At 39.8% G+C, this 25,527-nt stretch overlaps 1 protein-coding gene across 6 annotated transcripts in view; it reads left to right on the forward strand.

Moving 5' to 3' along the window:
• Positions 1-2,508: 2,508 nt before the first annotated feature.
• Positions 2,509-25,527, forward strand: part of LRRC8D (leucine rich repeat containing 8 VRAC subunit D) — a 90,416-nt gene continuing 67,397 nt past the window's right edge. The window contains exons 1-4 of one of the 6 annotated variants that reach the window (XR_009763590.1): positions 4,437-5,130; positions 7,943-7,972; positions 9,678-9,886; positions 11,114-13,479. The gene's annotated coding sequence lies outside the window, so the exon portion shown is untranslated. Of the gene's footprint in view, positions 2,531-4,436; positions 5,131-7,942; positions 7,990-9,677; positions 9,887-11,113; positions 13,480-25,527 lie in introns of those variants that run through there. The other 5 variants (XM_061633605.1, XM_061633606.1, XM_061633613.1 and 2 more) reach the window with 5 other exon arrangements.

Here is a 25,527-nt window from a genome sequence, read left to right on the forward strand (position 1 = left end):
ATGGCATCTAAGTAGTGCAAGTCCATGCATACTTACTCAGAAATAAATTCTACACTGTTCAATGGGGTTTACTCCCATGTAACTATCACAGCCTTTCAGTACATGCCTATGCATGTTTTCTTGGAAATAGTTTACTGTATTCAGTGTGTGTGTGTGTGTGTGTGTGTGTTATTCCCAGCTAAGTATGTATAGAATTTCTGCTTGACAGTGCAATCCTATACTCAGAGGTCAGTCCCCTTGAATTCAATGGAGCTTACTCCCAGGTAAGTGGGTATAGGATTGCAACCTTAGGAGTATGAGCATTGCAGCCAAATGACTTGACAGCACAATCCTATACATGTCTTCTCAGAAGTAAATCTCATTTGGTTCAGTGGGACTTATTCCTAGGTGTGTATAGGACTGCAGGCTAAGATGGACATATGAAGCTACCTTAGTCCAGTATTCCCCACTCTTAGTGGCGTCAGACTCTCCAGAGTCTCTTGACAGAGGCAAACAATTGAAATGTGTCCATCATCACTTCCAGGACAGACTCATTTCATTCATGCAATAGAAGTTCCAAACCTTACGTGTGGGAAAAACAAAAGATACATACAGATAGGGAGGAGGCACAGGAAGTCACTTTTTGGACTTAACAAGGAACATGGACAAGGGAACCAAATAACAGCCCAACCTGAGGTATGTTTACTCAGAAGTTCGTCCCAATGAGCTTAATGGGACTTACTCCCAAGGTGTGGTGAGTGTGTGTGTGTGGTAGGTGGAAAAACTTACAGACATCTGCATCGTGGATGAACATGTCAAGCAAATGGGGGCTTCTCAAAACATTTTGCTGTACTAAATGGCTGTACTCCACAAGCCAAGAAATGCAACAGCAACCCACACCAAGATCTCTCTTCCCATGCTGCAAAGAACGAGGCTCAAATTATGGATTCTCTGCAGTCATTCTGGAGGTGCTTAAGGACCACCTGACTCCCTATGTTCCATTTTGATCACTGAGATCTGCTGATGCGGCATGCTTAGTGGTTCCTCACACCCCTGAGTTTTGGTTGCCTCCCCCAGGGACCGAGCTTTTAGTGTGGCAGGCCCTGCCCTGTGAAACCCTCTACCAACCGAGGTTCGGCAGGAACTATCTCTTCTTTTTGTCAGGCGACTCCTGAAAACTGAACTTTTTAAACAGGACGTATGAATGTTCTTTTCCAACCAATGCAGTACTTGTGGATGCTTTTATTATTGTTTTTAACAATGTATACTGTTTTTTAATTCTATCATATTTTTGTATGTTGTAATGCCGCCTCGATATACTTTTATGAAAAGTGTGACCTGATAAATATTTAAATAAACGAATAAATAAAGTTCTAAAAATATAGCTGTTCAAAGGGAGCCTTTAGAGAATTGCTCTCTCAGGTATAGTACTAGAAAGAGTGTTGCACTTGGGCCAGGGAATCGGAATTCCAGTCCCTGCTCAGCCATGGGACTCTCTGGGTAATATTTGGCCAGGCACTATCTCTCAGTCTGACCTACCACATTGGGTTATGTGAGGATACATTTTATTACGTTTATACTCTGCCTTTTCCCATCATGAGATCCAAGCACCCTGGCACTGACCAGACCCGGACCTGCAATATGGTGGTCTCATGTGCCTGCAGACCATACCTTGGGATGATTGGAAGACATGTGTGGGGGTGATGATGGCACCCGGAGGCAATGTATGCTACCTTTGAGCTCATTGAAGGAAGAATATAATATATGGGATCACAAAACATTCCAAGAAGAATGGCAAAAAGTGCAGTAACAATGGGTGTAGTTCTCTGGGCTCGCAGGGGATCATAACCCCATTACTTTTTTGGGAGCAGAGTCCTACCCAGGTCCTTATATATGAGCATGAAAGGGAAACATGTTAGCCACTGAGAAGAGCCTTTGTCCTTTTCTGCTGACTGGAGCCAATCAGATTGAAAGGAGGTGAGTCAGCCACTGTGAAGATTCTTTTCAGTAGCTAACACTCAGTCTCCCCTTTCATGCTGTTTGGCTCTTAGGGACATCTGTTGTAGCGGAATGTGGAGACCAAGGGAGATGTGGAAAAGGGAGCTTGGTTGTGAGGGGCTGTCATGACAATCATGAAGGGACCCTGCACTTCTGAATTTGCCACTACCGTACTGGCGATACGCGTGCAAATCCACCCTAATTTAGGGTTGCCATATTGCCCGGTTAGCCTGGTTTTACCCAGATTCTTTGCATGCCACCCGGTGCCCGTTTAGCCCCTTAGCTGGCCTGGATTCTCAGCTTTAATTTTTTAAAAAATTAAGTTTCTAGGTGGCCTGGTTCTCGAGATATACATAAAAACGTCAGCCCCTTCCTTAAATCTTTTTTTAAACTACTGTATAGCACTTTGTAGCTTTAACCCCGCCCGTTCAGGATTGCAGCCAATCAGTGAAGTGTTTGGTTGACCTGTGGCAGTGTCTAGTAAACCTCATTGCAAGGCCAGAAAATTGTGGTGTTCCCCGCCCCCCGTTTATCTGAAAATCTCATAAATTGGGTAAGTATATACATTTCAGTTTTTTCCCCTCTTGTGTGTAGGAGTCAGATCCTGGGCAGTGTTTTGAAAACCTTCCCAATACTTGCTTTTGTGGGGGTAAAAGCATTGCTAATCCCATATGTCCAGAGTAAATCCCATTGAATTCAATAGGATTTACTTTTGAGTAGACGTAGTTATGAATGTGCTGAAAATCAATGGGAATTTGGAGTGCATGTAAAAAAGAATTGTGTGTGTGTTCTCTTTCTGTCCCCCCCCCCTCCAGTCCTATTTTAAAGCAAGTAGGCAGGGCTTACTTAGGTATTACAGTTTTTATTCTGTGGAAACTAATACTGATTTTTTAAAAACTAATACTGATTTTTCTGCAATGACCAACTGGTTTGACAATAAACTATTATATGGGCTGTAAGTATTTATACATCTGCAGTGTGTGTGTGCGTGCGTGTGTAGTCTTTCCAGCAACCCTGTGAAGTAGGGTTGGAAACCAAGGTAGCTCACAACAAGAAATAAAGCCATTTCAAATCCAATAACCATAAAAACAAGTATAAACAGTTGCAAAACAGCGTAAAGTGGCATGATTCAGAATTTTGGGTTGTGTGAATGAAGTTGCTTATCACTTGAGGTTGCAGTTCTGTCCCTGTTTGAGTAAGTTCCACTGAATACCCTGGGACTTGCTTCTGAATAAATAAACCTAGGATTGCACTATAAATATCTTTACAGTTTGTGTAAATAATATATTTGATAGTCATGCTTATATAAATATTTCTTCATTTATCATATTTTTGGTTAGGAATCCTGACTGGTTGTGAGATGCTTAGTTTTCTGCCTTACTCATAGGAATCTTGTTGTGGTTGGTATGATATTACATTTAGGAAAGTGTTACTGCCTTCTGTGTTTTTCCCCCCTATTTGCATTTCACTTATCTTTAACCTCACTCCGTTACAGCCATAGATGCAACAGCAGCATATGCAAGATAATTAACTCCCATTAGTGATAAGAGCAAGAACTTATAATTATTATTTTAATTAAAACAAGAGGCTTATCAGTACTTTGAAGAGGACCAGATATTTATTTTCTTTCTGAGTCCAGGACTGGGTCTTTCATGATGCCCGGTGGGGGGGAGGGGAACAGGAGAGTAGTCGATAAGACAGACATCCTGGCATTGGTAATTTAATTAGCAAGGTATGTGTGGGGTTGTTGCACACTTCCAGGTCCAGTTTCATTTTGAGTATGGAGGTGGAACCTGTGTAGATGTGGTTGATCAAAGGGAGAAGAAATTTTGAGTTAAGCAAAGCTCTGCTTTTATAAAACTTAAGAAACATACAGATACTTTGAACATCTGAATGCCTGCACCAGTGGAATACTGGAGGAATTTGTAAAACTTGCTGCAACAGTATTTAGAACTGAGCATGTGGCGTGAAAGACTCCTTTTCCTAACATTTTGGCTTGTTTTTCTCCACCCACCACATCTCTGAAATATATCGTATATGTAATGGTTAACCGTACTGCTCCCCTGACTTATTTTATGTTTGTTGCTATTTTGTGGTTTTATTATGTTTTTATGTTGATTGTGTATTTTTATTGTTTTTATTATATTTGTAAGCTATGCTGAGCTCTGTTTTTAACAGCAGAAGGGCAGGATATAAATCCTCTTAATCAATCAATCAATCAACATTCCATAGTGTTGGAAACTAGAGTCTAGGCATTTAAGGCTGAAAATGTTAAGTTTTTTTTAAAAAAGATTTCTGACATCTTTCCCCAGTTTTTGGTGCTAATTCCTAGGCACAAAAACAAAACAACTGGACAATCCAAATATTAATATGCAAATATTTGCATAATATGCAAATAATATGCATACTATGCAAATTAGCCTGCCCAGATTTGTGGACCTGGAATAGGGCAACCCTACCCGAATTCCCTTATGACTGCATATGAGGAGCTGGCCCTAGGCCCACAAAGCTTCCCTCAGCTTCTGAAGGAGTCACATGACTCTTGAGCGTTTTGGGCGCAACAAGCTACTAACCACACCGCCCAACCACTCCAGGAAGTGGAGTCCATTCCTCGTTATTCTGAGACGCTGCCTGGGGCGCAATTCAACTGGCCCGAGGACCAGGCAGTCAGCAAATCTGGGTCATCATGTGGGCGGATTGGAAGGCCCCGTCGCCCTGTCCCACGTGCACCTGTTCCCAGTCAGACAGATGGGGGTGTTCCCTGCGAACAGTCGCCCGGAAAGAGGCACACGAGAAGTCCATACGGCGGAAGGGGGCCTGGCGGGCGCCTGAACCCAGGCGCGGTGGGGAAAGAAAGAAGAGAAAGGCGTCGCCAAAAAGCACATGGGCTTCGTCGCCGATACCATTGGCTGGAGCCTGACCACTGGCCGCGCTCTGCGTTGAGGGAGCCTTGAGGAAGGGCGACAAGCGACGGAGTCTTCGTCTTGTTCTAGTAAAGGCCGAAGCGAGCGGGCTGGAGGCCGTGCCTGAAGTTGCCAGTAGACTGCGCGTAGGTTGTCGGGAGCTCGCCTGCTTCCCCTTGACTCCTCCTTCCAGCAACCTCTCGCCTCAGCCTCCTGCATGGCTTCCCCGACGGAGTGACCCAGTTCTGAGGTGAGTAAAGGCGCGGCGCGGGAGATTCCTGACGTTCCTCCTCTTCTGGCGCGGGGGTTGTCCCTGGATGCCTTGGCAGGCCACCCCAGCGCGACGGATGTGAGATTCCCTGCGCTAGCCTGTCTGTTCACGCTCATCAACGCCGTCTGTAGTGCCAAGTATTGGCCCTGCTATAGGGGTTAAAACGGTTTGCATTCATTAGGCTGCTTGCAGTCCTCCTTGCAACAGCCTCCTAAGTTAGTAGTATTTGGAAGGCTGAGGCTGAACAAGAAAGGCTTGCTTAAGGCCATTTATAGCCTAATCCTAGGCATGTCCACTTGGAGGTAGAACTCGCCTTACAAGCAACTAAGTGGATATTGGATTGCAGCCTTAGACTTCCCTGCAAGTGAATCCCATTGTACACAATGAACGTCTGAGTAGACATTCATAGCATTGTGCTGTAAATGCATTCAGGACACAGATGAGAGTCTACCTTGGGGCATCGTGATTCGTAGTTTAGCCTTTGCCTCTGTGCCACACCAGTTGTCTGTAAATAAAATCTAGTCTCTTTGGTCCTCAGCTGAATTTCTGGCTGCTAACAAAGGGATGTGTGAGATTTCCAGTTTCCTGTGGCTCATCTTGGCTCCCCACCCCACCTTCTTAAGTGCCAGAGCTTAGACATGGAACTTGTGAAATAATAAAGGCACAGGGGTCTCTGACAAGGTGCAGAGTGCCACAGCATAAGGGCATAGTCAGGCCTGAGGACTTGGCTTTCCAGTCTCTGCTACCTTTTGGCCTTTGTGCTCCTTGCAAACTAAGAAAATAACATTTCAGATATTCTGACAAAACTTCTTTGCTACAAGCAGCTTCATTTGCTAGATAAAAGTAAAAGCACTGTATTTTAAAGATCAGCCATATAATCCAGATCACTGCAACTGATAAAATTTAATGTATTTATCCCTTGATCCAGAAAGCCAAATGGCTCAGTTGGATTTGGAATCCTCCCCCCATTTAATTAAGCAGATGTAACAGAAGTATTCTCTGCCATAATTATTCAGAAAAGCAAATCCAAAATTGATGTGGGTGCCCCGCAAGAGTAAAAAAAAATGATGCAATTATCTTCTAGTGAGCCATCATGTCTAATGGGCTAAGGGAGTCTAAGGCAAGTGACACTGGTTCTTGAGAAATACTCAGAGCCTTTGCCACTTTACTGGGAAATGAAACACCTTGTTACCAGATCTGTTCCTTCCAGCTCATGCTGGCATTGTGCAGGGCAATTGGAATACATCAGCATTTTAGCAAGTCCCACTGAAGCTGGGAAGGCTAATATACTCAGATTAAATTCCTTTGTGAAAGTCCTTTGTTCTTTCTCTCTCTCTCTTTCGTATTCGCCTGCCAATAGATACTTGCCTGGGGACATCCGTAAATGTAAAGAATATAAACTACAGCTGAGAACAGAAAGGGTAACTAATATTGTAGCTGATGTGGAAAAAAAAAGATTGACTGGGAGGAGATGGGTTCCTTTCTCCACAGTTCAATACTTTGCTGCAAGGTGCAAGTGCAAGGTGATAGCAATGGAAAACAATTTACTCTTTAATTAAGTGTTGCTCTGTTCCTTCATGGTGCCTTCATCAGTCATTTATTTGCAGTGCATTCATATTGTTTTCATGCTGCAAAAAAGAATGGTAAAAGTCTTGATTCCTGTCCAGCAGCCTGCCCATAATAGTTGGTTTATGGTGAATAAGCAGACTTTTTCACTGAATTATAGGTCCTGTGGCCTTGCTCTTAAATGACAACTTAATATTTCTGTAGTCTCATGCCAAGCTGTAGTCTCATGCCAAGCTGTAGTCTCATGTCAAGCTATCCAAGTTCTGTAGAGCACTTTGCTCTTTCCCACTGTTTTGTGAGATAAAGGAGCTTTATTTTCCCTGCTTAGTGTTGCACCATCTAAAGAAGAGAGAGGGTTTCAGTATGCATTTCTAACAGGACAAGATCTGCCTCTTGATCTAATTCAACTTTTGGCAATGCATATAAGCAGGGTTGATTTGATTTAAATCGGATCATGACTTAAATTGCTTCTCTGAAGGACTCAATTCTAATTATTTAAATCACAGTTTAAATCACTAGTGAGGAAGATTCTATTTAATCATCATTTTTAGTAGAAGTACATTGTTGTTTATTATAACCTTAATACATACTCAGAGATGTAGGTTTTATTAGACACTACACACTAAGCAACTATTCCGAATTGTTTTCAGATTTTCATCAAAAAATGGGATGATAATTTGGTCATTTTAGTACTAAAGCAGAATTAAAGTGTGAAGTCATTCAGGAGGTGAACCAGCGCCAACTGTTCAATTAATCATGATATTTTTGTCATGATGTGCCAGAATCACCACCATCACCAAACAGCTTTTAAATTGTACTGATAAGATTGTTTATTCTTCTGGTTATTTTTTTTCTTCAACAAACAATGCTAACAAAACATGCACATGGATTTTGAATGGTTAACATTCAGATAAATAAATGTAAATTCTTTAAAAAAATAAAATTTAGTCAGTTTTAACCAAGTCAACATAAGAAACTTAAAATATTTGTCTTCTTTGTTAAATGTCTGGAAAAGAAATACAAGCTTTCCTGCTTTTTCAGGTCCCAACTTATTTCTCAATTTAGAATGAAGTAGTCCAAACGAAGAAAAAATTCTCTCTACACCTGCAAAAGAGGCTACTGCTGTTAAGAGCTGGATTACCTCTTCAGTGGTGGTCTCATTGTTCACATCTACTCCATCTCCCCAAATTTTCTATTCATTGACATTTTCTATCTTTGTACTTAGAGAGAGGCAAGGCCTTGAGAGACCAAGAGAGTGAGTATACACTTCATGTACGTCACCTGCAGAACAGGATTGATCAGATTTTCTCCAATCTCTATAACCTGCTGTTAACATGGAATAGAATATAGAAGTTGTATAATTAGCATTCATGATGATTTTTTATTAATTGTTTTAAGAAAGTTTTGAAATCAGATTTAAATTTAAAAAATCTGATTTTACTTTAAAAAAAAATCATTTTTATCAACCCTGCATGTAAGTCTTAGAAATACAATTGCTATGAACAAGTAGTTTGTGATTGTCAATTGTGATTGTCAATACAGACTGTAATGTGTCTGTATATCAGTGATGAGGGTTCTCTTGAAAATTTTGAGTGGATTTTTTTAATGCCCTAAATTGATAAGAAACAGATTTAGTATTGCTGTTTGACTAATATTTCCTCTCCCAAAATGGTATTTGAAATACTTCATTTCCGAGAGGGGGATTCAAGTGCACTTTATGTAGTTTAAATTGTATATTCATTTAATACATAATATGTATTTTGGAATACAAATCATGTATTTTAAAATATGACACTTCAATAGCTTAATTGTTAACTTTTTTTTTTAAATGAAGCCACTGAAAATTGACACTAACTTCTGCATGCCCAAAATAGCTGTGTATTTATGTTTATGCATGCATCCTTCCAGGAATAGTCGCACAGGGAGTTAATTACACTTTCAAACTGCCCAGTTTGACTGGTATTCCACAGAAAAATATAGCAGCAGATGGAAAACTTTCTGCTTCACATCACTGGTGAATATAACAAATGTTGAGTTGTAGTTGGTGAATGTCTAACTGCCGTCTAATGCCATTTATGCAGCTTCTAGTGTGAGATCATTCTTATCAGAGTTTGAAGACAGTTTAACATATTTTGAAGGCTGTTGTCAAGGCCTGTACAAATTGTGATTAACGAAGGGAAGCTCAGAATGGTGGGGAAGGAACTTGGAAAAATTGTTTTCCTACATTCCTACATTCTCTGCTCTCTCATTGTGGCACATTGTAACCTAAATTACATACGTTGGTTGAGATCCAACATAACGTTAGCGCAAGAGTTGGCACAGTTTGACAAGCTATTTTAATTGCTCAAGCAGAAGTAGCATAATAGTAGAAAACAGTATATGATAGCCCAACATGACACAACACTTCTGCTGTCCCAAGCTGCTCATTGAATTTGGCTGTGGTGCTACACTAGGAATGGGATTCCTGCTTGCAGAATAGCTGTTGCTCTAGTAGAGGTGCCACAACTGAATCTTAATTCTTTCAGAAATGGTGGGTATAGGGTTACCGTGACATTTCTTTACAGCTGATGGATGGTTCATATTGTGGGAGTTCTGTTTACATGAGTATAAAACTTAAGGAACTCTGAAGGCAGAATTTTATGTCTGTCTTTAATTTCACAAGTGTATTAGTGCAAAAAGGATTTTGGAGCAAGCCAAGAACAATAACGTGCATGATTTAAAACCCTAGTAAGGGTGAAATTTTGTTAAGGAAATGTAACATATAAACAATTCTGACTCGAGGATTTGGGTGGCCCTTGGGCATGGTGCTTTAAGTAGGACTCCCTTGTAACAAAGTCTGGCCTCCCTCCCCCCTTAAGCCTAGTGGATAATGCATGTCCATCCTAATGCACAAATTTCGGAGATGGAGTAAGCCACGGGGTAATTTCCACCAGCAATAATTCTTTTCCTCTACCCCCCAGGAGATGTCTGCCATCTCCACCAACTCCTGAAAAGGTGTCACACCTGATCCCTGATCTATGATTGGCTGGAAAATGCCATCTATCAGTCATATGCCACATGGGTAAGGAATCCTTAAACAGGGGGCTGTAGCTATGCAGTCTTTGTCACTCTTGAACCCCAACCTTCAACGGATACCTGAAGCTGCCAAAGCCAGAGGTGACCATTAAGAGTAAGTTAAGAACATAAGAAATAAGTTTGCAGTGTTATTTTAGATTAGTGTATGATTAGTTAGACCACTATTCTGATATAGCGTTTTATTTCAGTTTTGAACTACATACTAGCTATTTCTGGGCTGTAGTGGTTTCTGAACACACTCACAGGCTGGTTGACCACCTGCATGGCTACGGCTGCTTGGGGCTATGCAACTGGTTGTTCAAGTGCTGAGAGAACAGAAGGGAGATGGGCTGAAGTTGTAAAGCCAGAGACTTGAAATTCAGCTGACTGTTCCTCTACTCTTGAGAAGACCACCATAAGGCAGTGGGAATTCTGTGCCCTTGCTCTAGGTAACCCATAAGTGGGTGGTGGGAGCAGAGAGAAAGGACTAGGATGGGTTCCTCCAGGCTATTAGCCTACTCTACAGTGTTGGCACCAAAAGAAGGGACCATCTTACTGTTACACGCCTAACCTGGAAGAGTTGGAATGCTCAAGCAGAATTGTTTTTGGATGTTCTGTATGAAATTGAAATGGTAGTACTGTTAAGGCAGTGGACCTGTGCAGGTCTTCTAGAGCTGGCTATATGCATAGTATTGTGCCTGAAATCTAATTGAAAATCTTTTGTAGTATAACGATGGCCTAAGCAGCTTTCTTCAAACTGAAGCCCTCCACATGTTTTGGAGTGCAACTCACCATCCCTTGCTATTAGCCATGGTGGCTGGGGAAGATGGGCATTGTTATCCAAAACATCTGACTGGCACTAGGTTGGGGAAGGCTGGTCCACGGTTTCATTACTGCCTGTTTTCTTACTTCATATTTAATCATTTTAATGTTACTAGATACCCATGATTTAGACTGGTTTCAGTGAGCCCCTTTAGGTGGTTTCCCCCCACTGACATGGTTAGTGGCTGGACTATCCACAACATGGCAAGACTAGGTGGGATAACTATTTGGATCCTTTTCTTCCAGAACCCCTTTCCTTGCGCTGCCTGCTTGGCAGCAAGTTCAGCAAGTCACTATAAGGACAGTTATGTAACTTATTGTACCTTCAATAATTGGTACCTGAATTCACTTCTTTTCTTCTGCTGTCCTCATTCCTCTCTACTTTAGTTGTCATGTCTATTAGTTTGTGAGCATGTGTATAGACTTTGTGTTTTCTTTTAAAAAAATATTATTATTGTACAGTGACTAGAAAGTTTAGGCTTTTTATAAACAGTAATACTGCTTTTGACATATTTTCCAGAGTGGTGATCTCTTGGTAGTTCTTCCACTCTCAGAAGTGTTGGGAATGTCAGCATGAGAGAGGGTATTCTTTTGCCCCGAAACTGGAACTCGCACCCAGGAGAGGTGTATCTAGCATCTTCAATGTATTATTTATATCCTGTCCTTCCTTCTGAAAGGGTCCAGGGTGGCTTCAGATATATACAGCTTCCATCATATGTTGAAGACACACCTTTTTACCTTGGCCTTCAGAAAGGGCTTTCTCTGTAGCAGCCCCTAAATTATGGAACTCCCTCCCATCACAGATCATCTGGTATCTTTATTATACAGCTTCAAAAAGATGCACCTCTTTATTCTAGCTTTTTATAGTGAAGGTATTTTTTGTGGGATCCACCTTTTCTGTTTCGGTTCATCTGTGCTGCTTTTGCTTGAATTTTAAAAAAACTTATTTTGTTGCATATAAACTGTTTTACTGCATTTATTTGTTCTGCTTTTAATTGTATGGTTGTATTGCTGTCAACCACCCTGAGACCTTATGGTGAAAGGTGGGTAAGAAACCTTATTAATTAATTAATTAATATTGGGGAAAAAACTGTGAATTAAATATACTTACTGAATTGAAAAGGTTTGTATTTTTAAAGAGAGTTCAAGAATGTTATTTTTAACTTGTGCATGTTTTTTTTTTTAAAGAACCAACCTGTGAATAGTAGACTTATACCATCTCCGACTAAGCAGTCACCTTATATATTTATTTTAAAAAGTTACTGTTACACTGAAGAGTCTAGATTTGATAGTCTCTTCCATCCACTATGCTTCTTACTGCTTTTCTTGTGCTGCTTTTTCTCCCTTCTCTTTAATAACATCTGCTGTTTGGTCATTTTCCTTTCTAGCTCTGCAGTAGGTTGGGAGAGGAATTTCTTGCAATTTTAGAATCCTTAGTCATTGCTCACCCTAGCAGCTGCAAAACAGGCCTCTTCCTTGTTACCATGTTACTAACTTGTTCTTGTCGTTAATATGCTTTACCAGCCACATGAGAATTAGCTAGCCCTAATCCCTACAGATTAAACGGGTTTGAGGATTTAGGCTGTGTCTGCACTGATGAACATCACAATTATATTTTGCACAGTTTTTTATTGCAGTTTACTTATACTTTGTGTTTCATTTTGTTTTTCTTCGCCTTATGCATTGACGAATGTGATTTTTCGCCCCCTAATGCAGTGACCTATACCAGACAGTTAGCCAGTTCTTTAAGAAGCAGAGGACCTTTGTTCAGTTGCTACTTCTGTTCAATGATCATTTTGACATGTGAAGCCCTAAGCGCATCTCCACTTGATTATATTTGATCTGAAGACAATTTTAATATTTGATCAAGTTTACCTTATTAACATTTGTATGGATGCTGTATTTTATCCCTCCATAAACCCTAGGAATCGCATTTACAAAGAGGTTGACAACTTGGCAGCATAGATAGACCATGCAATAAGCAACAGGGACAGCCTACTGCCAAAAAAACCCTACTTCCTGCTATCCCATATTCATAGAGCTTCTAAAGTAAATTGGATTGCTATTCATGAAATGGGCATGAATGTGGCCGGCAGCAGGCATAATTCCATTACACAAGGTTTGTATCCTGATATTTTCACTCTGTGGCAGCTGACATGAAGAATTCTATCCTCCCAACTATTTCCAGATGTTTGCAGTGCAATTGATGCAGGCCAGATTAGCATGACAGTAGCACCAAATTGATGCCGACATGCAAGCTGCTTGGTCTGAAGTTTTTACTTGTGTAGAGCTTATCTGACTGGATATAAAATTACCTTGCTGAAAAATGGTAGAATCGGGCCTTAAGTGTTTTTGGTATAGTACCCTTTAGCAGGTTATTTATTTATTTTATTTATTAAGTTTATATCCCGCCTTTCCTGCCAAAGGAGGCTACAGCAGCAAACATCAAAATGTTAAAATAATGCAATTTAAAATAAAATAGTGTATGTAAAACCTTTAAAAATGGTTAAAGACCACTAAAAACATGTAGAACATCTAAAAACATTTAAAAGATATGTCATCTTCTCATGATGTTTGGGCGGATGGCTATGCCATTGTTTTCCAAAATAGTATGGAGGGTTTTGGTTTTTGATGGTGGAGCTGAGAAGGGCCTAAAGTTGTACTTTTTCATCATGCATCAACTGCCCCTGACTGTTTTCACCCACAAGGTAGGGAAGGCAGATAAGTTATGATCAGTAATTTATTAAGTATTTGGGACAAGTCCATAAATTTGTATAGTTAAATTCCACATAGCTGCATGGGCTATGGGCTTGGTTTTAATTCTAATGATGTGTTAGGCTCATTTAAAACATATGCAATGTTGTATGGATATAGTCAGATCAAATAAAAAATGGATATGTGAAATAAATATGATTGGTCTCCTTTTTTTCAACTAAATATATTTGAGAACTAGTTGATCAAAATGATCAATTTGGGATAAAGACAGACATTCTAAAATTTAGTGGAAGCGGCTCGAACATGCATTCTGAGGCATTTGTTTTCAGGGCAGAGAATATATGTCAAGACTACTTCTACCAACCTTAGAATGTCTGTCTTTACTCCTAAGATGTTTTGAAAATATGCTAGCTAAATAACAAATACCTAAAATTTTGGAGTTCAGCAGTGAAATGGAGGAAGTCAAGAATTATACTATTGGCTACAGATATTAGCAGACCTATCTAAAATTGATATGAGATCATGTATGACACTATGCTAATAACTCATTTTATTACTGCACAGGAATCAGAATGAAAACTGCTTTATAGTTATGGCAAAGTAAATATTACCTCAGCAAGGTTACCATGGATAATTGGAACATATACGACTCTCTGTTTGAAATCAGAATAGAGAAGGAAGTTTCCCCCCCATATTTTGAGTTGTACCCAACATAGTTCTAAGTCACAGTTCTGTCAGTGCAAGGATTATCACTAGCACAAAGGACTTCCCTCCCTCTCCCCCACATGCCCTCTGTTCTAGGGGTTCCCCCAGCCCGTGGAGCAGGTTTGGGGAGGGCATGGGGGAGCATGGGGGGAGGATTGCACTGGTGGTAATCCTTGTACTGATGGGATGAGTTAGTTGAATACCGCCCTTAGGGAAGAGCCATAGTATCCTGGTAAAGCAGAATGCTTTCCATTCAGAAGGTCCCAAGTTCAGTCCCTGGCATCTCCCATGATCATCAACAATCGTCTTCACTGAGATCCTGCCTGAGACTCTGGAGAGCAGCTTCCAGTTAGAGAACAATACTAAACTAGACACACCAGTGGTCTCACTCTGTCAGATTCGTAATATGGAGGAGTAGTTTCAGCAGCACATAACTGAAAGGAATGAAATAGAGCTATTTGAATGAAAAATATACAAAAGTTAGTATTTTTAGTTCAATTTCTATTTTTATTTTGAGTAACATTAAGCTCACCAATCATTTAGTTTAGTGCTACACTTATTAGGATTTGTATACAGAAAATCTGGCTGTCATAAACACATGTAAAATATATTTTATGCAGTACAATGTATTTAACAAATCCAAGTCCCCAGTACCAGTGAACATTATTATATCCTGCCCTTTCTCCCAAACTCTTCAATGCGAAAACAACTACCCTGATTTGCAGAGCGGCTTTAAACTTACAAGGGGGAAGCAGACCTCCTAACAACACTTCTGAAATGAATCTTTCTTTAGGCTACACATAGCAAGAAGTGCTCGTGCACAGAGCTATAAAAGGAGCATTCAAACAAATATATGTAGGTTTTTCACAAAAAGGGGGATACTTCTGAAGATGATCAGATTTTGTGTATCTATTCGCTTTAAAATACATGGAACATATTGTATGGGAACATTAAAGCTTTTATAAAGCTCTTCATAATGAAGTTCCGTTCAAATATATTTTTTAAAAAGTTGAATGAGTTTTTTGTTTGATTGTTTCAGGATTAGAACCATAGTTATCTCCTGCTGTACTAAATATCACTGATTCTTTTTAAAGCTGCTATTCTAGCAAAAGACAAGAACAAAATGTTTATTGTGCTATAACTTGATTGTCTGCAAGGGTTCATCATGTCAGCAGTGAGAGAGTTCAGAAAAGCAAGCCAAGCCCAAACATTTGTGTCCAAAATGTCAGCAGAGAAAATAATCACTCTAAAGACTCAAAGAGAGCCAGTGTGGCATAGTTGTTAGAGTATTGGACTAAGACCTGGGAGACCAGGGTTCAAATCCCAACACAGCCATGAAGCTCACTAGGTGACCTTGGGCCAGTCACTGCCTCTCAGCCTCAGAGGGAGGCAATGGTAAACCACCTCTGAATACCGCTTACCATGAAAACCCTATTCATAGGGTCGCCATAAGTAGGGATTGACTTGAAGGCAGTCCATTTCCATTTTCAAAGACTCAATCCAAAGCACACAGATCAAACTAGACAGGACACAAACTGTGTGAATGCAGTTAACTGCACAGTTTAAACAGCAGCTGTGAGATGGGAGGAGTATTGCTTAGAGCACATGGGGTGGGGAAGGGGAGTTTAACCTTCCCCATTGCAGTGCTTTCCTCCTAATGAAGTCAGCAGCTACAGCAGGAAGTGAATGTTGCTGGGACCACTGTAGCGGGACTGATAAACTGCCCACTCCACAGCCCTGCTGCTGTCTCCCCCTCCACTGTGGCTGCAATTTACATTACAAAATACATGTTAACTGCATTCATGCAATTAATGTCATGTCTGCTTTGGCCACAATTTCTATACTTCAAGTGTTTTGGAGAAATAAAGCTGCATTAACCTTAAATGTTTGCTGTAGAATAGTGTAGTTTGGATAAATAGGTCCACTCAAGTTGTTTGCCAGTTGTATCTTAATTGCTTTTATTATTATAGTACCACTAAAATGTTAGATAAAAATCATGTTTGTAGATACTTATCACAAAGAGAGACACTTTCCTCCTATTGTGAATAGCAGATACAGGGTAGTGGTTGTTCAAGTTGGGACCATGTTGGGGCAAAGGGCTAAAGCTTCCTTTCACCTAGGATCTGGCTCTTCCTTCCTCTCCATGGCATCCATTCCCTTTAGAAAGAAAATCATGCAAGGCAAAACTACTTGACACTTCCAGCGTGGCCCTTAGTAACCTTACTTATATTCCGTCCTCCCTCCAGCCCCACAGGGCAAGCAGCTGTCCTGGGCATGAGTAATTTTGATTAAGAAGAAGGGTTAAATGTTCATTTGCCCAGCACCATTGCTCTGATCATATTGGCAACTTCCTGCAGCTGTACATTATTAATAAACAAAACGTTGGGAGATACATTTCTGATCTCCATGTAAGTGTGTGATTTGGCCCTTTTAGAAAATGCATTGATTAGAATGTTTGGGGGGAGGGTCTTCTCTAACAGAACTTTATTGGAAAACAGAGCCAACATGGTTCAACTTCAATTGTGAAGAATCTTGCGGGTTTTTTTGGAAAAACTTGTCTCCCAAGTTAAGTTGGCAGTTCAGCACAGTGAGTGATGCTCATTTCCACATCACTAATTTTCACTGACATGGCCTCTCTCTCATGTGCCAAAAGTTGTTTTCATGCAAAGGAATCAAAGGTCTTTTTGAAGTGCGGCACCTCTGTATTCTTTGCAACAGCATTTTTTGGGTCTTGCAAACTGTCAAAGGGGATAGGTAACCAAACAGCAGGAAGAGGTCTGCCTGAGAGGACCTTCATCTTGCAACTGTGCAAAAGCTCTCGGGTCTGAAAAACTCTTTGAGTGAGTAGGTTGTATCTCTTGAAGTTCCTGAATTAGAGTAGACAAGTTACTTCGCCATTAATCTTTTAAGGAACAGAAAAAACAAAAGTACCCCTGCATTAGTCCTACTTTGACAGCATATAGTAAAGGTACCTTATATATCAATAATCTTAATGAGAATGAGCCTTACATTTCAGTGTTGCCATCTACAACTTCATATTTCTTTATTACCTGCCTCCTATTTCTCATTGTCCTGTAATCCATACAGAAGAAGTTCTTTTTGAGGGAAAAGAAGGGTAAACTGTGCTTCATCATCGTGAAGGAGACATGATAGTATTTTTTTAAAAATTAAATGTTTGATGCATTGGCTCATTTACACCATGTAATCCTAATACCGATAGTTTGTGACATATTTGCATATCATTGTCATAATTATGACAGATATCAAACTACAACTGGACTCACTCATGCAGTTATTCTATAAAACCCATGCAACTTCTCTTGTTCCAGAGTGTTTTTTTTAATTTATCGATATAACAATGAGAGCCAGAAACATTATTATTGAAAACTCCATTTGTTGGTGTTCCAACAAAAGTATATTGGGAGTCACAGATAGTGGAGAGAATAGAAGTCTGTGTTATGCAGCTTTGGGAGTGTTCCCTGGTAGATTCTAATCCTACAGCTATATTACTGATTGCACTGTAGCTTAGATATTGGCCAGATTCTCATGTCTCATTGAGCCCTAGTTAATGTTTGACTGTGGTTTAATGTGAATAAGCAGTGTGCTAGTGAATGCTGCTCAAAAGTCCCAGCTTTGTGCAAACCACAAGCCTTGGCTTGTCATGTTGTGTGTTTCTCTCCAAACAAACCACGAGTCATGGTTTGTTCTGGAATTACTACTCATAGTTTATTGGGGTGGGGTACAAAACATGACCTCAGTTTGGACAACACATCAGGCCAAGACTTGTGGTTTGCTGTTCCCAGGACGAAGCTAGGACTTTTGAACAGCATGCTGCTCTTTTTGTGTTAAAACCATAGTTAAATATTAATATGGTTTAATGTGAAGTGAGAACATGACCATCGAGAAAACACTGTAATGGAATGTAGTTAATATGCCCACTATACTAACTCCTTCCCCTTTCCCCAGTTCTGTAACCGCTGAACACAAATTATTTGATAAAGGTCAAATTATGTAGGTTATGAGTTTATTGGAAGTGTGGGTCCTGGAAGAAAGGTTGGAACATATACAGTGGCAATTTTAAATACAGAAATAAATCCCACTGAAATCATTGTGACAGACTTCAGAATAAATGGAGTTTGGCATGTTTTCAGATTCAGCCTGAGAGTTATAAAAAGGAAAGGTTTTATAGGACCAACAAGTGTGCAGTCCTGTGCATCTTTACTTAGAAGTAGGCCCCACTGATTATAGTGAAACTTATTTCTAAATAAATATGCATAGGATTGTCCTTTGATGTTATTTTATGTTATTTATATATAGTATGAACATGCAGATCCTTCAACCATGAAAAAAAAACTGTGAAATGCTGCTGCGTTCCAGTTTAGCCATTACAGACTAATCTACAAGCCCAGTTGTGTGGGAGGGTTTGGTTTTATCTGCCATTTATCTACCATATCTTTTAAACTCTGTGTATACATGAAGTGTATATCTAATCTCTGGGTATACATGAAGGAATTGCTGATGCCATTTTTACTTTGTTTTTTTTCTATCACTCCAGAAACGATACTCTGGATTTTGCTAATTAGGAAAAAAAACAGGATTTGAGAGAATCTGATTTATATAAGCATTACAAGGTTGGCCATTCCTGTGATTTCTGAAAATGCTGTCTTGCTCGTGGTTAGAATTGGTGCATAAATGATTTCATGAGCAAAGATTTATTGAGGCTCTTTGTATTTGACTGGTTGCTCATATTTGATTGTCTATGCTTGGACTGTCTGAAGTCCAGAGAATTAGACCAATATGTACTGAAAGTAAATTGTGCGTGCGTGCTTTTCCAAGTTAGTTTCAGGTAATGAACAAACAATGAGGAAAATACAGTGTTAAATACTCTGGTCACGGTGCGGAGTCATTGATTTTTGTTGTACACGTGGTAGAGTAAGACTTTTTCTGGATGGATAAGTAATGCTGTGAGCAAAATTATGTAATCTGTTCTTACTGTAAAACATACTTTCATGCCTATAAAACACCAATGTGCCTAGGAACGTTTTCCACATGTATTCCCATTTGGCTTCATAAACCTTCACAGAGGATCCAGAGTTCATGTTGAATCCAGCAAACATTTAAGTTGCAAAACTGGAAGTTTTATGTGCTCCACAACATTTGTGTTGTATAAACTGATAAACCACATTCTTATTCCCCACTTTATGTAGAGATCCCTAACTTAAAATAAACGAAGAATGGGGGCCTTTTGCTGATCTAAAACTTTGCTTTTTAAAAAATGCAACATGTGTGCTGTTTGCCTAACATACTTTATTATTTTGTTCTTCAGAAATACTAAATTCATTCAAAATTAATAACTATTCAGTTAATTTCAAAGGGAAAATTTTAAAAACATACTTAATTATTTCATCCATTTCAAAGTGGTTAAAAGTGGTTAATCTTGGCTGGATCATGTCCTATGATTAGCCTTTTTCCACATCATTTGATAAATGATCACGTCCAAATTTGGCAAAACTAGATTCCCTTCTTGAGAAGACATGGCCTGTTAAATTAATGGGATAACACAGGCAGAATATAAGAAGAAAACCATAAATTAATTAAAAGGAGGAAAGCATGAAAACACTCTCGATCATTCCCTTGAATTCATGATAAGAATTCTTGTTTCTCTTTGCCACTTATGTGATTTAAAAATAATTGTAACATGCCTAGGACAAACATGACTGCTTGTTTTAGCAACAAAATCAGTTAAAATGATGCAGATCTAACTATGAACTCTATATCAAATTTAAATTGATTTTAGCATTTCCCCCTTTCTTTTTTGTCCTAGCTATGTAGTCATTTCAGAATATGACACTGCAGATTCTGGGTGTGTAAGTGGCTGAAGAACAAAAACTAAAGAATGAGACGGCAAGAAAAGATGTGCAAGGACATGTTATCTATACTGCAGATTTCACTGGAGAGAGTAGATCTATAAAGAGGGAATTGGTTCCAGATATAATCTTCAAGCCAAAAGCCATAGTACTCTGGACAAAAGAATTGGATAAGGAATTGAGGTGGGGTGAAAAAAGAGTAGTCTGCAATGTAATTATGCGTATACTAACTTGAAAAATTTATTGTCGATGGGAAGTTGTGATGGCCACTTGCATAAATGGCTCCTAAATGAAAGGAAATTCTTAGAGAATAAATCTTGTGGCAGCTGTTAACCATATGAACTACATGGAACCTCCATTTTCAGAGGCAGTATATATCTGAATACCAGATGCTGTTGGCAAATAACACAGGATAGCTGTTCCCTCAGATGGCTTTGTCTTGTCTTCCTTTCTGTCTCTTCCTTCAAATCCCTCCTCCAAATTTCACCTTTTCTGTGGAGACATTGGCACAACTCCCTAGTTCTTAAACTATATTGCAATTATGTCTGTAACACAAATAATGGCATGTTTTCCCCATTTTTACCTTTGCCTCCACTTCCCTCTCTGTTGTTTCCCGAGTTGAATTTTAGACTGTAAGCTCCTGGTGCAGGGACCTGCCTTCTTGTACTCTGTAAAGCACCATGCGCACAGATGGTTGTATTTTAAAACTCTCTGTCATGCCCAGGTTGTGGACTTTCCAAGGGAGGTGTCTGGCCTCCACTGGGCCTTTAGTCTGATCCAGCAATGCAGTTATGTGTGGTTCTATGGGAGATATTGGACCTGTCCGAAACGGTGAGCTATGTTTCCAATACAGTGCATGCTTATCGTGCATGTGTCTTAATGCTTTTCGGTTTAGAGAACAATACAGGTTAGAGAACATAATTTATCGAAATTTTGGTGTATGATGATGGCACTGCTGACTCCCTGACCTAGTCATTTCAGTTTTCTTCCGGGTCAGTCAGTTTCCTCTCATCAAAAGCAATTAAACACACACACACACACACACCAAAATCCTTTGCTGTTTTAATAAATACCATACTCTAATATATGTGTCCATTTTGGAGAAGCTTTCTGTGGCCTGAGGCACACAGTGTGGCTGCCACCTGGAGCCTGCCTTTAATTGCTACTGATAGTGGCAGTCTCACACAGGGGACTAGTTACATTCAGCAAACCCATTACACAGATCAACTGATTTTCTTGTGTGTGTGTCACATGGCATTGTCTCATCTTTTCCATTCCCCTCCCCCCAAAAAATCAGTAGAATGCAGAAAAACACAACATATGCATAATAGGTTTTTAGTTTGCAAACTGCTCCCTCCCTCCAAACCCCACAAACAGTTGTCGCAGGAGATGCTTTTAAAAAGCAAACTGTGGTGTTTATGTAATACATCAGCCTTCTGCTCCTCAATACAAGGCCTTTTGTTTCAAAATCGGTTGACTGTAGAATGAGATTTATTGATTTTTGTTTATCTAGTGGGATGTCCTAAAATAAAAGGTTTTGAATGGCAGGAGATTCAGTTGCTGTTTACATATACTCCTTTGCATAAGTATTTGGTAGGCAGGAAGCATTAGGCAGGAAACACCCTTCTAGTAGTTGCTCAGATTACTCCTAAAGATTTATAAGAATAAAATTTCTGTAATATATAGTTTAGGTCTTGAACGTGTAGCCACTTTTTCTTCTGGTAATTACTTGTCACAAGTGCATGCAAAGCCAGCCACCTTACAAGTTGTAGTGTCTACTGTGATGAACAGGAGAACATTTTCCTGATCCAAAGTACTTGGCAAACTCTTTTTTCCTGACTCAAAGTACTTAGTTCATAAAAAGAATTATATAAACATACATCTGATGGTAATCGGTGTTACATCAAGTTTAATATTCCTGTAAGTATGATTGCAATCTATGCTTTCCATTGGTAGCAATCCAATTACTTTCATGAGGTTGACTTTTAATGCCCCTCTGGGACCATATACCTGAAGATGTTCCATATTCTGCAACAGTATTTTCCCAACATCAAATCCTAACTGCTGCTTGTTTCATAGTCCAGTCAAATGAAATAGCAGTACTATCCTCACTTATATTTCTGCCTTTGAATCTTGGATCCAACAGTTTTGCAGCAGCATGAATTGGGTGGCAACAAAATTTTGTTGATCCGTACTTTCTCCCACTCCCAGTTCTTTGAGGCCTAGTCATGTCACAAGAAAAGAGACGGACCCACCAATTATGCCAACAAGAAGCAGCCCTCAACCAAAAAAGACAGCGAATCCTTCAGACTTGTGACAGTAGCAGTGCTCCCAGAGGCAGAAATGCATCTTACTCTTGCATTTGAGAGTTGTCGTCTTGGTGTACAGTAGGACCCCGCTTACCGGCGCTTCGCATTCTGGCGTTCCGCTAATGCGACGGTGGGAAATTCCCCTTTTTAAAGCTGATTTTGCGATTTTACGGCATTTTGCAACATTTTCGTGTCATTTTTGCGTGACGGCCCCATTATAGTCTATGGGTTCTGCTTTACGGCGGGGGCCTGGTCCCTAACCCGCCGTATAAGCGAGGCCCTACTGTACAACTCAGGACTTCAGTGTACAGCAGGGATGGGAAACCTCAAGCCCAGGGACTAAATGTGGCCCTCTGGACCTCTCTTTCTGGCCCTTGGGACTCTCCCCAGACCACACACCCTCTTGATCCACATCTCTCACTACTTTTGTTTTGCACCTTAAGTATTTTTGCTTGGCTGGAATGTGGACTTAACTCCAGTAATGCTTCTTACTTGCCTGGATGGAGAGGGGTGTGTTAGTGTTTGTAAAAACTACCCTACTGTACAAAGGTAAAATTTACATACATCGCTTCACTCATTTTTGCCTCCAGACCCTCCCACTACTAGCATGTGGCCCCCAGAAGGTTACTTAGGAGGGAATGTGGCCCTTGGTCTGAAAAAGATTCCCCAACTCTAGTGTGCAGGAATTATAATGATCTGATACTATATATAATCTTACATAAAAGTCTTCCTGTTGCACTGTTTTTAGAAATCATTTTGGGGGAGTGAATATATGAATGTCTTGTTTTAAACATATTGTTCATCATTCTAAAAGAAAATATTTCATAATCCAGAATACTTCCCTTTTTCAGAAAAATGAAACAAAAAAGAATTTGAAAAACAACAGGAAAACATTTTTTCTGAATTTTCCTGGACCTTCACATCTCTACGTAGCACATGTCTTTAGTAGAGCAAGAACCCATGACGCATTTACCCTTCTCCCATAATGCACAATCATTGCAACAGATGGGTTTTTGTACGTGTATCCAAGAAATGTGAGTCTTCAACAACTACCTGAGTTCTAAGATAATCCCCTAGGGACCTTCCCATGTCCCCCTCTTTTCTGAAGTGAGGTGGGTAACAACTAGGAAAGGGCCTTCTCTGTTATGTTGCCCAGCAGCAGCAGTAGTTGTTATTTATTAAATTTATATCCTGCCCCTTTTCCCCAAAGGAGACCAGGGTGGCAAACTGAAAGCCTTCCCCAGAGAGGCCCACCTGGTGGCATCTTTCAGGTTTTTTCTAATTTGCTTTTAATGTGAATATTAGTTTTATTTGTTTTTGTTGAGATTAGTCTGTTGCTGCTGTTTTTAAGTGTTTATGCTTTAAATTGTACAACACTGAAAGTCTTCAACACAAATAGAAGTTTATAAATACTTGTTTAAAAAAGCCTGTGAATGTTTAAACCACAGGACACCTCCACCATGAAATGCCTTTCATTTATGTAACAAGGTATATAGTTAAAAGCTATATTATTTTGTGTAGAAATGTGTCCTGGCCCAATTTTAGTGGAGTTCACAAAAAAAGGTCTCCCACAAAATGGCACCACAACCATTGTCTTTTTATATTTTAAGGTAAAAGCTGAAACAAAAATGGAAATTTATTGTAGCATTTTGTTCATCAGTCTTCCTAGCTCTTGGCTTAAATCTGTTATGTCTGTCTCCATTTCTTCCTCTTCTTCAGTTGTCCCATGTCTATTTTCGATTGTAAGTGTATTTGCATAGGGATCCGTCAAACCTGTTCTTTGTAAAGTGTCATATACATAGATGGTGCTATATAAATAAATAATAGGTAACCAACTTCTCTGCTTGTTTAATTCCCCCTGTCTTTGTTCTCTGATCCTATTACTATGTTTACTTTCCTATTGTTTGATATAAAGTTTTCTTGTTGGTACTACCTGGGAGACCAGGGTTCGAATCCCCACATAGCCATGAAGCTCACTGGGTGACCTTGGGCTAGTCACTGTCTCTCAGCCTCATGAAAACCCTATTCATAGGGTCGCCATAAGTCGGAATCGACTTGGTACCTTTACATTTTTAAATTTTGAAAGACTCTTTATGTTCTTGTTCCTTCTTATCTATCTCTTCAGTCCCTCAGTTCATACAAACGCTAATCTTATTAAAACTCCGCTGCCTTGTGCTGTTTCTGTCTCTCCTTGCCTTCTCTCTTATGTAAAAATCCCTTTCTCTCTGATACTCACCTGGCTGCCTCTTTTCTTAACCTCTCTTTAAGAAATCGTTAAAAATGTGTATTTCTCTCTTGCATTTCTGCATGTTCTGCTTTTAAACAATTATTTCCTACTCCTAGAATACATTATATCCTCCCTCCTTTTTCCATTCTCCCCTTTCTAGCTTGTATAGTTCTCCACTTTCCCTCTAATTCCTCTCTTTTAAATTGTAAATCCAACGGGAGGGTTTTTTTTAAAAAAATTATGTTTGTACTGTACAGTGCATTTTGGGTATTTTTATAAATTATGAATATGACAAAATGTGTTCTAACATCTTTTTTTTAAAAAAGTTTGACTGTATTTGGCCCTGATAAGGCCTCTTCCTCAAATCATAAGGTACAAAATTGAAGTTGGTCTCATTTTTTTGCCTAGGTCTCTCCCACACCCTCTCTTCCCTTGGAACACTGCCCTTGGTGCAGTGTTACAATAACATGCTGAAAATGGAAGAATCTTATGCAGGAATCAAAGGGGAACTTCTCAAGTTTCCTTTACAGTCCACAGAATGTGTAAGAATTTTTCATGCTGATGCTACAAGTAGGCTGACGGGGATTACAGTAGAGCCCTGTTTATACGGTGGGTTAGGGACCAGGCCCCCGCCGTAAAGCGGAAATCGCCGTAAAGTGGAACCCATTGACTATAATGGGTCGCATCACGTGAAAATGCTGCAAAATGCCTCAAAAGAGCACAATCAGCTTTAAAACGGAATTTCCCCTAATTGAAAGCCGCCGCATCAGCGGAACACCGGAAAACGGAATGCCGTAAAGCGGGGCCCTACTGTACAGCATTCACTAACATGCTCAGCAAGACAAATGTGGACTCAAACCCATTACATAAGAGACAGTCTACTTACATCTTTGTTGGTGAAACATGAATCCTGACAGCTTCAGCCTTGCAAAAAAGAAAAGGGGGGGGGAGGATGTGAGGGCAATGATAGAAAGCATCAAAGATATCTGTGTCTGTGATGAAAGTATGAACAAAGATTGCCTCTTCATCTGGGAAATCAGCATATAACTGTAACCATGAATTTCCTCCAAAATGCCAAAGAAATTGGTGAGTGTTCTCAGGAAGCATTTTT

Source organism: Rhineura floridana, chromosome 6, assembly GCF_030035675.1.
Source record: "Rhineura floridana isolate rRhiFlo1 chromosome 6, rRhiFlo1.hap2, whole genome shotgun sequence".
NCBI lineage: Eukaryota > Metazoa > Chordata > Lepidosauria > Squamata > Rhineuridae > Rhineura > Rhineura floridana.